Source organism: Capricornis sumatraensis, chromosome 22 (genome assembly GCF_032405125.1).
Source record: "Capricornis sumatraensis isolate serow.1 chromosome 22, serow.2, whole genome shotgun sequence".
Taxonomy (NCBI): domain Eukaryota; kingdom Metazoa; phylum Chordata; class Mammalia; order Artiodactyla; family Bovidae; genus Capricornis; species Capricornis sumatraensis.
Window position 1 is genome coordinate 20,657,672 of NC_091090.1, and position 13,847 is coordinate 20,671,518.

Here is a 13,847-nt window from a genome sequence, read left to right on the forward strand (position 1 = left end):
ATTGCTACCACTGTGTGCCACGTGGGTCCACCCATGCGCACACGCACACCGTCCCTGGGAGCTGGAAATGAAATCAGTTGCAGAGAGTGTTGGTGAGCCTTCTAGTCGCTGTTACTCGTTTCTTGATGGAGTCGCTGTTACTCGTTTCTTGATGGAGTAGATGGCAGGTTTACAAACATTTTTATCAAGAATTTTGAGTGGTTTCTGAGTAATGGCTCTGTAACAGATCTGTAAGGAGACTTAACAATTCCTGGTATGTGGAGAGTGCGAGTCTTCGTCAAGGGACACACCTGTGGCCCCCTGTCACTGCCCCGCGGGGCCCCTGGCAGAGATGGGTGGGGTGGAACGACTTTTGGTCTGATCCAAGTGGTATTTCTACTGGATTAAACGATATGTTCCAACCTGAGTTAGGCTGCTCTCACAAAGAGTCCCCCAAATAGAGTCACTTAAGACAGACTATATGCCTTCTGTGAAAGTCGGGGTGGGTGCTCCAGGCCGGCTTGGTGGCCTGATGATGTCAAATCTCTGTCAGTCTCCCGGCTCCCCCATCACCTCAGGTGACACTCGTGTGTGCGCTGAAAGACTGCTGCCGCCCCTTCTGCTGGATCCACTTTCCAGTGAGGAAGAGGAAAGGGGTGGAAGCGTGTGTGTGAAGGGAGCTTGGAGCCCAGAAGCTGACCCCCTCCCAGGCCCTGCCGAGCTGCACAGCAAGTGAGGAAATCGGGCTCTGTGTCTAGGACAAATGTGGGAGGCTTGTCAGCAAGGAAAGAATGGATTTGGCAGACAGCCGGCTATCTCTGACACAATGAGGGTTAGGACACGTGCCTGGGAACGCTTTGGTGGGACAGGCAGCAAACCTTCTCCAGCACTGGCCGCACCTGGCTTGGCACTGTCAGCTCCCCCAGCCGGTCCAGAGGTGGCAGAAAGGTGCTCCTCAAGGATGCGGCCCTCAGTGAGCTCCAACCCGGCCTCGCTTCTGACAAGGGGCCTGCTGACTGCCCCTTCCTTCTTCAGAGTCGCTCCTTTGGCCCCAGGACCTTGCCCCCGTCTCCTGATTGTGCCCCCTCTTGGCCTCCCTTTTTGCTGGCTCTTATTCCCTTCCCCGACCCACCCAGCTGGGTGTGATCCCAGACCACCCTCTGCTTACACAGAACGTGGCTCATCTGCTCTTCCACCCCTGGCTGTCACCACCCTGCAAGTCCTCAGCGTCTGTCTGTCGCTCTCCACTGAGCTATCTGGTTATACCCTCAAAGCAACAAGGTAGATTGGATTTTATTCACTCAACACCACCCCCCACAACAAACCACTTCCACTCCCCAGCTTTCCCACTTCATGCAAAAGTTATTATAGAATCAAGGCCAGTAGCAGCTGGGCCCAGAGTACTTACCTTGGGCCAGGACCACTGGCTTTGCAGCACCATCTCATCCTCCAGATGGTCTGGACTCCTCATCCTCCATCTGCATCTGATCTCTCCCCAGTTTCTGCCACCTCTTCCTTCCCTGCCTGCTGGAGGCTGCAGCAGCCTCCCTTCTGTAAGCTCTTTCTGTAAGCTCCATCTTTCTCATCCCCACCCCCACTCCTGCACTAGACTTTTAAGTTCATCCCTACCACTCTGCACAAAACTTCCAAACTGCCCAACCCGGCTTTCCAGGTCCTCTGCCAACTCAGTGTTTCTTTTGGATAACTCATGCATCTTGCATTTATCTGACAAGTGTGGATCTAGAGCCTTTATGTATGTCAGGCACGGTGCCGGGCTCTGAGGATACCAGAGTGAACAAGACAGACATGGACATGCCCCTGGGGAATCCATTCTAGTGGGAAGACATACAAAGAAAGCAAACTGTGATCACCGCAGATTGTGAAGTGCTAAGAAGGACATACACAGAGGTCTTTATGCTGGCGGGGAGGCAACATCCTCATCACTGCTGCTCTTTTTCCCCTTCGCCTCCTAAAATCTCAGCCTGTCCTTCCCGCCTCCATAGCCCCTCTCCAGATGATACGGATCCTTCCCTTCATTCACTCATTCGACAAATACTGAGCTACTATGCGCAGGCGCTGAGTCAGACACTGGGGTGCAGCGGAGGATGACTATGCTGCTACATTCTCTGACCTTCTGGTCTAACTGGGGGCCACATGTAATGGGTGGTGAATTGGGGTCCTGAAAGAAAAGCCACGGTATACTTGGGCTGGGGAATTTGAGGAAGGTTTAATAAAGGGACTACCTCCTAAGATGTGGACGAGCTAATAGGGGAGCACAGCACAGGGAGCCGGACCTGGGTGAGTACAGGGAGGGGAGGCGCAGTTACCAGACCTGGAGGGAGGCTGTTGGGAGACCCTTTTGCCAGGAGCTGGGGCCAAGGCCACTGAGGGGGCCAGTGGGCAGCAGCCACCCTGCAGGGAGAGAGCCGATCCCAGGGATTAACACCCTGGCCTCCTAACCCCTCCCTTCCTGTTCTCCGCTGAATAGAAGCCAGAGGGCATGGTGCCTATCCAGGCAGGCAGAACGGCCACCCTCCCAGGGCCCTGTGCGGGGTGGAGAGATGGAGAGTGAGCAGATCGGATCAGGAGGGGCAAGTGAAAGGGGCTAGGTCAGGGTGGGGAAGGAGAGCTGTCAGAGTAGGGCCCTGCCGGCATTAATAGGGCCAGCCACATGGAAAAGCATTCCGAAGAGAGGGAAGAGCAAGCACAGGAGCTCTGAGGCAGGATGTGGGCCCCTAGACCCTGGAGAGCAGAGGGAGAGAGGGTGCTGGGGAGCATCAGGAGGCCAGGGGGCAGCATGGCCCACACAGCACAGAGCCTGAGTCAGGGCTTTCAGTGCTATTCAGAGTGAGATGGATCACCAGGCAGTGACAGCCGCTGACTTAGCTTGTCAAAGGGTCATTCTGGCTCCTGGTGGCCTTCTGGCTGGAAGGACATGAGAGATGCCATTTCTCTTCAGTTACTTTCCTGTGGTCTGGTACTTAACAAACATGATCAAGCTGGGGGGAAGCGAGTCCTGGCCCCAGGACAGCCAACAAGGCCGAAAGGGACTGCCCCCTGCATCCTGAGCCCTGTACCTAGGGGAGAGGAGGGAACACAAACACACACAGATAATTAATTCCCTCCTCTGGGCAGTTGCAGTGTTGTCAGGGAGACAGATAAACACCAGAACCTGCTTACCACCACTCACCAAGTCAGAGGAGCCAGGGTCAATAGAGGGCTGGACTTAAGTGATAAAGGGACGCTGAGATCTGAAGGGGCAGGGAGGGTGTGAGCAAGTGAAGCTTCCGGAAGAGGTGAGTAAGGATTGAGGAGGGCAGAGAGAGCTTGACCCAGCTTTGGGTGACCCAGCCTCAGAGACTCAACTGCCCTAATGCTGACCTCCTATAGTCTTCTGCCCTGAGGTTACTTTGCTGTCAGCAGGAACCAGACTTCTGGTGGAGCTGGCGGGCGGAAGTCCTCCCACCCCCGCCAGGGCACTGGCCCTCAGATTGTACCCCCACGGGGCAGGTTGGGTTTTGGAGTGTGTCTGCCGGCTCTGTACCAGCCTTGCCCCAGAAAAGGGGTCTCCTGATCTGGCAGGGTCCAGGGCTGGAAGGGGCCCTGGCCCAAGCCCTTTACTCAGATAAGTTGCTGATGATCCGGGAGGCTTTTAAATAGAAGGGCCAGCATCCTTGGAGGCTCTTAGAAGTGTTTGTGCTGTGGCCAGAGAAAGGGCCTTGTCAGGTATTTGCCATCACGAAAAAGCCCTGGTACCCCAGCTTCTAATGGTGTTCCTTTTGGACTTTTAGGCATTCGTTTATGCATTTTCTTCAACTACTGATAGTGGGTCTACCCTGCTTCTGTTTAACTAAGGCTCCTACTGAAATAAGTCTTTAATTCTCTGATGTCACCTGTCAATGCCCAGGTACAAGTGGGGAGCAGCTGGCCTGAGGGTACAGATTTCCCATGGACACTCTCACTCACCGTCATCTCTATTTTATTATGGTGTTTCTTTTTTTCCTAGTTTACTAAAAAGTTTTTTAATCTTGAATAGATAATAAATATATGTCTACAATGTAACATTTAAAAGACAGAAAAAGATATAAGTAATGACTAAGCATCCCCCTTCTCCCCTCTCTCCCAGACGCCCAGTTCTTTTCCCTGGAGGCCTCCAGTACGTCAGTGTCAACATCACCTGATGTATTTTTCAAGAAATAGTCTATGCATCAAACACAAATGCCGGTATATCCTTTCTTCCCTTTTTATATAATGGGAGATGCTGTATAAACTACCCATGTTCCTCCTCACCCCCGACTTCCCAGTGTATATTTGGTGCTGGTTCCATGCTCATAATTAAAAGCTACTTCTCTCTATTTTATGGCTGTACCATGTTCCATTGTATGGCTCTACCATGGCTTACTTATCTAACCCATTCCAAGTGGAGGGACATACAGGTAGTTTCCAACCTCCTCCTGCTATTTCAGGCATGAATGTGGTAAGTGGCTTTGTGCCTCTGGGACTTCATTGCCTCTGATTACTAGCTAGATAGATGTGCAGGTAGGAGGTTTGCCTTCCCAACCTTCTCTCCACCTCAGTGCTCAAACATCTCTGACCACCTCCACCAAAGCCTGCTCTCTAGTGGTCATCAAACTGGGAGTCCTTGAGGGTAAAAGCAGCTGGGAGACTGGGCTGTAAAGCCAGATTACGACATTCCTCAACCTCAGTCTGGGCTTCCCTGATGGCTCAGTGGTAAAGAATCTGTCTACAGTGCGGAGACATGGGTTCGATCCTTGGGTCAGGAAGATCCTCTTGAGGAAATGGTAACCCACTCCAGTATTCTTTCCTGGGAAATCCCATGGACAGAGGAACACGCGTGCATGCACACACACACACACACATACACACAATTGTAGTCTACTGGTATTTGGGGCTAGATCTGCTTGCATTGTAGGACATTTAATAGTAACTGTGAGCTCTACCTGCTAAATACCCTTAGGATCTCGCAGGTCTTTTTAAATTTATTTATTTGGCTGCACCAGGTCTTAGTTGCGGCATGTGGGATCTTTAGTTGTGGCATTCAAACTCTTAATTGTGGCATATGGGATCTATTAATAGTTCCCTGACCCGGGATTGAACCCAGGCCCCCTGCATTGGGAACATGGAGTCTTGGCCACTAGACCACCAGGGAAGTCCCTTCTCCCAGATCTGGGAACAACAACAATAAATATCTCCAGACATTGCCAAAGTTCCCCAGGGAGCAACACCCCTCCTCACCATAAGAACCACTGAACTAAAATTAGGCACCAGGGCTGCATATTCAGACACCGGAGAGAGCTGTCTGAAAAGGACTGGGAGCGATCAAGGCTTTTTTTCCCCCTCTCAAATCAGAATAAATCTCCTTTGGCTGATTCCTTTAATTTCTTTGAAGCTAGACCACAGAAATGTTCTAGAAGACAGTGTGTGTAACACTTCAGAGCTTGCATAGGAATCCTGGCTGTGCAGCTTCCTAGCTCTGTGACCTTAGGCAAGTTACCTTTCTCATCTGTAAACCGGAGATAATAAAAATACCTACGTCCTGGGGTCACTGGGAGGATTCCTTGAAATAATATGTGTAAATGCTCAGAACAGTGCGTGGTGTGTAATAAGTTGTGGCAGGACAGGTTCCTGGGACACTGTGATTTGTGTACAGGATGTGTTTGGGGAGAGCCTTTAGGATGCATACCTGTCAAGTAGGGAGGGGTAAAGGAGAGCAGGGAGAGAAGGCCAGCCACCCTGGGGGAGCCCAGGAGTTGTGAGGAGTCTTCAGAGTTGTCCTGGCTTGGAAGGAGGAGCCATCAACAAACATGGGCTGCCTCCAGGGAGCTGACATGACCTTGGATGAGGTGGCTGTCTCATGGAAAGGGCAGTCAGTCATATGGAAAAAGGACCATGGGGAGGGACCCAGCTGAGCACAAACAGTTGCAGCATCTCTGCCAGCAGGGGGAGCCAGAGCTCCAGCCCTGAAAAGGGAGGGGATCAGAGTGGCCACACCGGGTCTGCGGTGTGAGTGCTCATTAGCCAGTATTATGAGGATATATATATTTTTTCCCCCTCTCTCTTTCTTCTTTAAAATATTTACTTATTTGACTGTACCAGGTCTTAGTTGTGGCATATAGGATCTAGTTTCCTGGGCAGGAATTGAACCCAGCATTGAGAGTGTGGCGTCTTAACCACTGGAGCACCAGATAAGTCCCCCAGACTATAATTCAATAGAAGTAAAGTGCTTTTAAAACACTCTGGACCCCCGGGAATGCCTCCCAGACTAACAACGCCTCATGCCTCCTTTCAGCACCCTGCTTGTCCCTCCCTTGCTCTCTCCTCTTACTGCCCTACTGGAATCAGGAGGGGTACATCACAGCCACTCCAGCCACAGTGCCCTTGAGGCAGAGGGCGGGGCCCCAGGTGGTTGGATCTTCCCTGTCCTCTGCCGTGTGGCTTAGGCCACGTTTCTTGGCCTGTTGGGAATCTCTTTTCTTCGTTGATAACTGGATGCTGCCTTACCAGAGAGGAGTGGGATGATTACTCACAGTGTGGTCCTTGGGTCATCGAGGCTGGGATGCTCAGTTTAAGTTGTGTCTGAATCTTTGTGACCCCATGAACTGCAGCACGCAGGCTTCCCTGTCCTTCACTATCTCCCAGAGTTTGCTCAAACTCATGTCCATTGAGTCGGTGATGCCATCCAACCACCTCATCCTCGGTCGCTCCCTTCTACTCCTGCCCTCAATCCCAGCATCAGGGTTTTGCCAATGAGTTGACTCTTTGTATCAGGTGGCCAAAGTATTGGAGCTTCAGCATCAGTCCTTCTAATGAATATTCAGGGTTGATTTCCTTTAGGATTGACTGGTTTGATCTCTTTGCTGTCCAAGGGACTCTCAAGAGTCTTCTCCTGCACCACAGTTCGAAAGCATCAATTCTTCGGCACTCAGCCTTGTTGATGGTCCAACTCTCAGATCTGTACATGACTAGAACTGTGAATTCTCAGGACCCACAGCAAACTCACTGAATCAGGAGTGCTGGGAATGAGCCCCAGGGATCTGTGTTTTCACAAATCCTCCAATATATCTAATGCAGCTCGAGTTTGGGAAATACTGGCAGATGGGGCAGCACTTAGCTCTGTGCCTGGATCCTAAGGGGAGCCGTGTCAACCTCAGCATGAACATCTTTTTCCGGGCTTGAGGTCAGGTACCTGTGAGCAGAGCGCCACCTGCTGGTTCCACGCACAGCCAACCTCACATATACACGTGAGGGTCACAAGCAGCGGCTCAGCCTAGCCCTCGGGGCAAGGACAGCAGTGCTACAGACACAGACTTCCGCTCTTCATTTCCCTCCACTCCCCTGGAGAGATCAGGTTAAAATGAATGTCAACGGCAGCCTTAAAGGGCCAGCAGAGGCCATCGAAGACAACAGCAGTATGTGTGTCTGCCTCAGCAATAACAAGTACCCTTTCCCAAGGGTTTGCATGTCAGACACTGGAGAGGAAGCAGGTAAACAGATGCCTGCCCTCCTTCCTCTGCCCGCTCATGCATGAACTCCCACTGGGGTCACAGGGCTGAGGGCGGCCTTGATGACCTGGTCACAGGCCAGCAAGGGGGGCCGCCCGTGGTGCTAGGCCAGCAGTGTGTCCTGTGTGGTCACCTGCTCTATTTGGCCACCCGGCTCCCCTGGGTGGGAGAACTTTGAAATGTCTTGCTTTATATCCTAGTTATTTGTGTGTGTGTGTGTGTGTCTCTCCTGCACTCAACTGTGAGCCTCTTGCCTGACTCCTTGCCTTTGTTTGTTTTCTGGCTGTACTGGGTGACTTGTGGATCTTAGTTCCCTAACCAGGGATCGTACTCAGGCCTTTGGCAGTGAAAGCATGGAGTCCTAACCACTGGGCCGCCAGGGAACTCCTGTTGGCTCCTTGCCTTGTACTGTGCAGCCCTCTAGCACTGTGGGATGGAACTGCCTCAGGTTTGTGCTGCCTCGGGTATTTGGAACAAATGCTGGAAAGTTTTGAACCAAAAGGCAGGAAGATCACAGATAGGGTAAGAGAGAGAGAGAGAGAGGAAGCAGGCACCTACCAAACCCTTTTTGAGTGGCTCAGAAAGCAAATGACAGTGACACGAAGTGGCAGAACACAGAACTCTCCTGGGAGGAAGTCTTAAAGGAGACTGGAGGCTCAGTCTGGGGAAGACAGATGGAAGAAATACAGTTTTCAGGGATGAGAAGGGAATGCCCCACAGAAGGGCTGCCAGCGACATCCCACCTCAGCAGCACCGGGAACATGACGCCACTCTGCAGTGGGAGAAATGGAGGATGGCAATGTTGCTGGGTCCCCATTCTGTGTGTGGGTCCCGCCTAAGCCTGAGAACTTTGTGCAGGGAGCTCGCTGTTTAACAGGGGGGTGGAAAAAAGCCAAAACAAACCCAAACCCCTCGAACTGTAAGGCTTCCTCCTGGGGTGGGGGGACAGTGAACAGACTGATCCTGACCGGCTTCTGCCACCCTGGCCCCAGGGGTGCTGCTGCTTCTCACTGTCCGACCCACGTTGGCCCTGGCAGCACAGGGACAGGCTGGAGACCGATCACGGTGCTGAGGATGGAAGGGCAGAAGGGGAGTGGACGTGGAGGGCAGGTCGTTGGGCTGCTTGGTGCTGGCAGCTCCAGGGGGCAGCAGCCCTGACCTGATACGAGGGTCATCTGAGGCTCCCATGCCTAGCCCTCTGAGGACCAGATGGACCACACCTGGTAGTACCCAGCTCCTTCTGCTTCCACTTAGAGGGCATCAAAGTCTCAGCGCACCAGGCAGGAGCCTCTTCAAGGCATCTTGATGCCATTATGATGAAACCCACGAGGCCCGTCCCTAAAACCATTACTTTACATCCTGCAGGAACCTCAGCATTAGATCAGGTCACAGACATCTAGAAACAAGAGGGTTGGGATTTCCCTGGTGGTCCAGTGGTTGAGAATCTGCCTTGTAATGCAAGGGACGCAGGTTCGATCCCGGGTCTGGAAAGACCCCACATGTCGTGGAGCAACTAAGCCCAGGTGTCGCAACTACAGAGCCCGCATGCCACAAAGAGAGTCCATGTGCCGTAACGAAAGATCCCCAACAATACAACGGAGATCCTGCATGCTGCAGCTAAGACCCAGTGCAGCCAAAACAAAAAAAAAAAAACCAGAGGGTTGTGTGATCACGGGTCCATAGGAGACATGGCCTTTGCCCTCAAGGAACTTAGATAGTGCATGACAGCATCTGATTACATACTAACAGGTAGCCATTCAACAAACGCATATTAGTACCTGGTGCGCCCAGGAGCAGCCAGAGATGCCGGGGATGCTGTGATGAATAAGACAGGCATCCTTGTGGAGCCAACAGGCTGCTGGGGGAGGGAGATGTAGAGCGTCTGAACACCATGTGAGGGGAACCGTGAGCTTTAACAGGAGCTGAGGTGGCCATGGACGTGAGGGATGTTCGGTGGGGCCTGAAGGATGAGCCAGCCATGGGAAGTGGGTGCCGCGGTGTGGAGGAGGGAGGGGTCTCCTAGCGGCACGGGGCTGGCTGGGCCTTGAAGAGCAACTCAGCCTTGAGGAAGCCGAGGGGGCAGGTAGTGAGGCCATCAGTCTGGCTGCTCTGGCCTCATGATTGTGTGAGAAGGAAGGAGGGGAGAGGAGAGGCCGAATCTGAGTGGCCGGCAGGATCCACAGGGAAATGGCTGGGGACGGAGTACTTTCAAGTTAGCAATGGGTGCAGGCCAGACGGGGGTGCCACTGAGTCTCCTGACATGGACGCTATGGAGAAGGAAGACTGGTTGGCGGAGGAAGGAAGGAGACAGGACTCCTAAAGGACCGGAGACCTCAGAGAACCATCTGTAGGAGTTTGGAGAGCAGTTCTCAAGGAGGGGAGCAGGGAGAGGCTCCCCGTGCCAAGTGTTGACGACGGTTCTAGAGCTCTGAGAACTGGGCAGGAGCACAGGACCCTCGAGGTAAAGACTAGCATCCGTACATTGCTGCCAGGGTCTCCATCCCCTCCCAGAAGCGCACCTTCCTTCTCTCACCTTCTTGGCCAAAACCGCCTACAGAGGCCCCAGCAGCGGGCCCACAGTGGCCGGCCGGCCCTGGGCCTTCGGGAGGAGGAGGCCCAGCTCCTCTGCCTGGACTCAGGGGCCGCCCATTCTGGGCAGCTGACTGACTCATGGTGGGAAACCAGCACTGCCCTCGAGCTGCAGAGATGAAAGTGGCCAGAGGCCGCCGAGGGGAGGCAGGTGAGGGGTGAGCAGGAGGGGGCAGGCTTCCGCTCACTCCCTCACGCCTCCCAGTGGAAGGCACCTCTCTCTCCTGCAGCCTCGGCAGGGGTGAGAAAAGGCCTCTCTGCTTCCAGGAAACCCCACCCCAGAGAAAGCTGTGCTTTCTACTTTGGGAGAAGAGGGCCCTTCAGACATCACTGCAGGCCCCAGGACCGGACCCGCTGCTGCCAGGCCTCAGAGGGGGATGGGGGGGGTTGGTTCTGGGTACCGGGACTTGGGCCACATCCAGGAAGCAGTGAGGAGGCTCCGAAAACCAAGGTGCGACCACCCCGATCCAGGAATACCTCTGCCACCTACACCCATTAACTTTGCCTATTAGCTTTTCCCTCCTCAGGCCCTCCCCCATCCCTGTTCTGACAGGTACACAGTTTGGGAAGAGGGATGAAACGTGGGACTGGTGGGAGGCAGGCAGTGGTGAGAAGCAGAGTTGGAGGCAGGTGGGCTATTCTGAACAATTCACTCTTCTTCTTGGAGCCCTGATGTTCTCATCAGCATGGAAGTAGGAGTATCCCGAGGCCGGCACTCCTTAGACGACTGTCGGGAGTAAACAAGCAAAGGAATGAATTTTCCAAACTGTCAAAATTAAGTACACTGTTGGTGGTTACCACGACCACGATTTCATCAGGAGTTCTCAGCGTGAAGTCCACGGAGCCCAGTCGGGGGGAATCTGTGGAGTGCCTGAAATAATGTGTAAAAATGCATGTGGGGGCATCTTTCTGGGGTGAGCATCCATAGCTCTCAAAAGTTCTTTAAAGAAGTCTGGGACTAACAAAGTTTAAGACTCAGACACAGGGTGGTCCAGTGGTTAAGACTCTGTTGCCAGTGCAGGGGGCACAGGTTCAATCCCCGGTCGGGGAACTAATATCCCACATGCCATGCAGCAGGGTCAAAAGATTTTTTTCAAAAAAAAAAAAAAAAAACCACACAGCACACATCCATCCTGGCCACTTTCGAGCTGAATTAGAGATGAATCAAGGTGATTCCTCGATCCTCGCCTCCTGCAGAGCAGCCAGAGGCAGGGCCCCATCCTTGCTCACAGTTCAGGGTGGGGACGGTGAGAGACAAGAGAACCAGGGAGCCCCAGGATGGGAGAGGCGCGGCCCTTCCAAGTTGCCAGACAGGTGAGTCACCCTCCCAGCCTCCCTTTCCCAGAAACCCCCCCACAAAAGGCTCAGACACAGGAAACACAACAAGCACACTCTCACACGGTGAGAGACGACCTCTGGTTCTCAGTTTCCTCTTCTGGGAAAGTTAAAGATGCTTTATGGAAAGCCATGCAGGGCCACAGACAAGATGCAGTTTATTGAGCAATTACTGAGTGCCAGATACATGATGGATGCTTGGCTGGAACCACATAAACGGCACCCTTTCAAGAGGCCGCCCCCTGACCAGCCAGCCAAAGTCAATCCGCTCCTCCCCTCCACCCTCCAGTCATTCTCACAGTCCCCGTTTTCTCCCCTCCCTACCATTCTTTATAACAGAGGCTGTTTCTGTGCGTTCCTTCCATTCTCTCTCCTCCACGAGACTACAGTCTTGCCATGGGTAGGAGGTGTGTCAATGTTGATGGCTGTATATCCGTGCTAAGCACAGTGCCTGCTATCTCGTGGCCACTCAGATCCCTGTTAAATGAATGCACGACTGTCTTTAGTCGTCACAACAGCCTCATGAGGTAGGTTATCACATCCATTATACAGAAGAAACTGAGGTTCAGAGACTCAGAGACTTGCTTTGGGGCACAGTCTGTTAACACCAGACTTCAGCTCTACTCCCTCCCCTTGAAAGGACTTGGAGAATGAGAAAACCTAGGGGTCAGAAGAAAGAGTTGGGCTCAGCATAACGGCCCCGGTACAGCCACCACCCTGTACTCGGCCTTCCCCAGCTGAGTTCCCCCAACCTCTCGTCACAGCCCAGTACGTCTCAGTCATCAATCTGCAGCCACAGGGCTGGAGGCCATCCAGACTGGCCTGTTTATTTCCATGCCAAGAAAGAATCAGTCCTTCCCTGCCAACCCCAGGTCAAGATACAGCTGGGAATCCACATCCCACCCCTCAAGCCATAACATAGCAGATAAATTAGTGAAATCTTGTATAAAACATTGTACAGGGGGAAATACATACATATATATGGAGCCACTGCTGGCACTGAGGTGTGGTTGGCTTTTTAGACACAGGCAACCAGATCCTGCCCCATCAGAGCACCTGCCCACCCCAGCACTCTTTCCCTGAAGTGGTCATCTGCTACCCCCCACCCTGGTACTGTGAGCGGTTAGCACACATCACAGAGGTCTAGCATCATGCCCCCAAAGGGAACTGCTTCCCGGGTGCCCCCACCAGCCTGTTCCTCTGAGGCAGGCACCCCCTGCCCTATTCCCTCACCCAGGTAGCCTGCCTTGGCCTGGCCCCAGGAGTTCAACCCACCAAGACCTGAAGACAAGATGGGCCAAGGAGTAGTGGTCCCTGACATGTCTGATGGCCAGACACCATCTACACCAGGACTTTTTTGAAAGTGGAAGGGGTTCTAATAAGCTGGAAAACAGGCCTAAACCCAAACTTCCCACCAAAGAACAAATGGTCACCCTACTGATCAGGTTTCCCTGCTCTGAACGGGCCTGGTCCTGCACTCTTGACTTTCCAAATCACGGTCCCTACTCGTAGCAAACTCTTCTCAGACCTCTATTACCATCTCTGTCGCCTCCTACTCTCCAAGGCCTTCTGGCATCTTGGTTACATATCCCAAGGCCTCAATAATATTGGGGACCTGTAGTACTGGGGTTGGGAGGGGTGGTTGGGATGATGCCCCTCCAAATCCCATACAGGACCTGACCACCACTCAAGGCCTTTGGTGTCAAGCCCCAGGCTTTCTGGCTCCTTGGGCCCAACCCCCCAAATCATGGCTGCCTGGGTCTGAGTAGAAAAGCAAGCCTCCACCCTGCCTTCCATCCCAACCTTGCCAAGTCTCCCCTCTCTAGGCCCTTCTGTAGCTCAAGGCCAGGGAGAAATGAACCACCAATTCCCCCATCCCTACTCATGGTCAGTGCAAAGCACTTTGTTCTGGTATCTTCCCCACTTCTGCCTACATATTCCTGGTCCCACCTCACTGTGGCTTTCATACCAGCAACCCCAGGTATCGCCTCTGGATTGGCAACTGGTGGAAGCTGAGATCAACCTGTAGCACCCTGCACCCCTACCCAGACAGGGCTGGTCCCCAGCCCCTCATGAGAGCCTTCCAGCAACCACAGCCATCCTGATGGGTTCCCATCAGGTTCCCATTCGGAGCCAGTGCCACTGCCCTTGCTTTTAGAACCTGCTCGGCAGGGCTGCTTGGAAAACTGCTTTCAGTAAGCCCTGCTAAGGCAAATAGTCCCAGATAGTGAAAACTCAGGTTCCGGGTCCTTAAAGGTTCCTTCTCTTCTCCCTTCTCCTCCCTCCCACCCTCCTCTGCAGACAGTCCACAGCCACACCAAGGCTTTGGGAAACAGAAGTCCAATCCTGATCTTCCTGGGGCCAAGGCTTCACTCGTTGTCCATCTGTCTTTGGGAAACAAAGACTCTTCTGTGTCTGGGT